The 3,405-nt window shown below is 41.2% G+C and overlaps 1 long non-coding RNA gene across 1 annotated transcript in view; it reads right to left on the bottom strand.

Moving 5' to 3' along the window:
• The window catches only part of LOC121813710, a 4,055-nt gene extending 2,341 nt beyond the window's left edge, over window positions 1–1,714 (bottom strand). Inside the window, exon 1 of the long non-coding RNA XR_006053836.1 lies at window positions 1,497–1,714. This is a non-coding gene — a long non-coding RNA (uncharacterized LOC121813710). The remainder of the gene's footprint in view (window positions 1–1,496) is intronic.
• Between the last annotated feature and the right edge of the window lie 1,691 nt (window positions 1,715–3,405).

Genomic DNA, 3,405 nt, shown 5'->3' on the forward strand with positions numbered 1-3,405 from the left:
TCTCTCTATATACTGGGCTGTATGTAGCGGAGATGACAATAAAGTTTACTTTGACTTCAGCAGCGCGCAGGCGCACCGAGGGCTCTCGCGCTCACTTTTCGCTTATAGAATTTCGAAAAACATCGGTGCAAATTATAAGTCTGTATCATGATGTCTGGTGTTTCCGTGTTTGTTGGTTTGTTTTTATTTTGCAAGTTGGTTATTAGATGTCGATCCAGCTGGTCAGAAAATCCCCCGCCGCCCTCTCCTCTCCTCCCTGGGCGCACCTCGCAAACGGAGGGCGCCCTTACTCCCAGCAAATGGGCGATAGAAAACCGATCGGTGCCTATGCCATTTCCAATATGTGCTTGGTGACGTCGGGGCAGCATGAGTTAGAGCATTTTTTTTTTTTGCCGATGTCCGTGATGCTGCCCCGCACCACGATGCCACCCGGGCAACCGCCCGTGTCGCCCGTATCTAAAACTGCTACTGGGAGCGGGGGAGAACGAGGAACAGGTGAAATAACAGCTGGAACCAATTGGGCAAATTGAGACCAGGTGCGGAAAACAGAATACACCAACAGAAGACACAGAGTTTAAAAGTAAAAACAGGAAATCCATAGACAAATCTCAGAGGCACAGAACTAAACTTATATTAAACACTACAGATAACAAATTACAATAACAATACACTCAGTCACTGACCCAGGACCGTGACTGTTTTGCTTTATAAATAAAGTTAGCTTGGCTTTATTCAATTCAACTTTATTTATATTGCCCCAATTTACAGCAACAGTTCCCTCAGTAAAATAAACCTTACAGTAACAAACACAGTATATTAGCACAGTCTGTAGAATAGTTTATTAGCAAAATAGTTCAATAGCATCAATCTAACTCAGATTCGCCAATTCTCTGTTGAATAATAGAGTTTAATCTGAAACAACTTCATGGTTGAAAAATACAATATGAAAAAACCAACAGGGTGTTCTAGACCTTTTAAAGCTAATGTTGCTCACTGTAAGCTAATTATGTCACCATGAATACAGCATCAATAATAATGTAATCACCTTTAAATATAAACGGTTCTAAGTGTATATATGATCAATTTATTGAGTATATATACACCGATAAATAGAACAGAGGACTTCTCCCTTTCACTGTGCTGCTCTGAGGTTACAGCTGAAGGGAACTTTCTGGACTTGTGAAATTTCCTGTTTATTCTCATATTTCTTTACAGTAAATCTCAGGAAGTGTGTTTAATTCCCCATAAAAGCAGATAAATCAGATAAAAAGTGGTACACGAGTCGGTGGTCGTTCATGTATGACTGTGGCAGAAAATAACCCAGAAGTCCCTCTGTTTGTTCAGACAGCACTGACCCTGTAAAACCCAAACACTGATACTACTAACTAGTAACAACTACTACTACTACTACTACTACTACTACCACTACCTAGAATAAGCTGTCGTCAAGTCAGTTAGAGCTCTGAGCAGAAGGTGGGAATGTGTTTCAGACTTACAGAAACAGGAGCGCTGATGATACTTTGGAGGGTTTCTGATCCGAGCAGCTGTGAAAGACGGCAGGAAGAGGAAGATTGAGTAATATGAGGCAAGTATGAAGTGTGGTCACACCTCTGCTGACTATTACACATGAAGCTTTAAAACAGTCCTGATGTCTCAAAGCACATCAGGACTTTAACAGGCTTCATTTTTCAGTGTGGAAGGAAAAAAGCAGGACTTTCTGTCCTAAACCTTAAGAACATAATCTGACTCGTATGTGAGGGTTTGCTGCCCCCTTGAGGACAGAGCAGTGTGAAAATTCAGAAATCAGCATTTTAATCTGCTGTTTAAAATACTGCGTAGTCTGAAGCAAAAAAACAAAAACATGCTCACCAGCGTGGAACTCCATAATTAACCTAAAACTGGTCAATGGTAGCCCATAATTATTTAAGACAGCTGACTGAAAAGGTAGTCCGTCAGGTCCTTTTTGATCCCTGGGTCATCTGCAGAAATTACACTGTACTCCACATCCAGTTTAGGCCATTCCTCCTTTGACTTATAGAGAAATTCTGGCCCATTTATCCATGTCCTACATTTGAGGAAGTCCCCAGCTCTCATGCCTCTGGATGCGTCATCTGCAGGATTCTCCTTGGAAGAAACATATCTCCACTGATTCACATCTGTTGCTTCTCGAATGACAGCAATTCTGTTTGCAGCAAAGATACTAAATGTTTGGTTTTCATTGGAGATGCATTGTATTATATTAGTCCAGAAAAATGATTTGTCCAACCTTATCTGCAACTCTCTTTGTAGAAGCATGTTCACTGGAACTGCAAGAGCTGCAGCAGTGAATTCCACCCTGGGAATTGTAGTTTTCTTAAGGGGAGCAACCCTAGCTTTTCCCAGGATAAAGTCAACGTGTGATGTTATTCTTTTTCAGTTTTAAATATGACACTGTTCCATAACTATCTTGACTTGCATCAGAAGAATGATGAAGTTGTGCCTTATCTGGTCTTCCATAGAAACTCAGTTTAATGCAGCGTTTCACTTTTAAATCAGCTGGAGAGCTTCCAGATGATGTAGGGAGACAAAGGTCCATACAATGAGCTGACCACAGACTAAATGTGCCTTCTGGTTGGTGGATTGTCCTGCACAAAGGTGAACTCATCTGTTTCTATGCACCACTCTAAACCCACTGCTCTCTCACTTGGAAGTTGATCTGTGTCCAAATCCAGATCCTTGATTTTCTTTGCTCTCCTTTCCTGTGGGATTGACATGAGCACTGTGCGACTATTACTGATCCATTAGTACAAATATCAGTCAGGCTCTCCACCATATGTACTTTTATTCTTATGAAGCAATAGATTATAAACATAAAACTTATTTTTGACTCTATTCACCACTTCAGCTGGAAACTGTTGTGCATTATCATTTGCAGTTCTCTGCAGAGCATAATTTGGACACTTTGGTTAAGATACTCCTCCTCCAAGAAAAAAAAAAAAGCAGCACTTTCATCCTATACTCTTGTGCAGGCCTTGTAGTGTCACCATGTTGCCACCACAGGAAACAGACACTTGACATGTTTCTCTAATATGTAAACTTGGTGAAGCATGGCATCGGTCAGCCATTAGTGCAACAGGCTCTTGTCTAAATTGGATGAGAACTCTTATGATCTGCAGACACAAATTCAGCACATCCTTCCAGCATGTTGTTTACACATGTGGTGTATTCGTCTTTATAGCGAGCATCCTTTTCAGGCTCTAGAGGCACTGCTTTTCAAATCAATTTACACAGTGTCAAATCATAACAACAGTTGCCTCACGGCGCTTTATGTTGTAGACCCTACAAAAATACATACAGAGAAAATCCCAACAATCATATGACCCCCTGAGCAAGCACTTTGGCGACAGTGGGAAGGAAAAGCTCCGT

Source organism: Haplochromis burtoni, unplaced genomic scaffold (assembly GCF_018398535.1).
Source record: "Haplochromis burtoni strain Fernald_Lab_line unplaced genomic scaffold, NCSU_Asbu1 Contig_2323, whole genome shotgun sequence".
Classification (NCBI taxonomy): Eukaryota; Metazoa; Chordata; class Actinopteri; order Cichliformes; family Cichlidae; genus Haplochromis; species Haplochromis burtoni.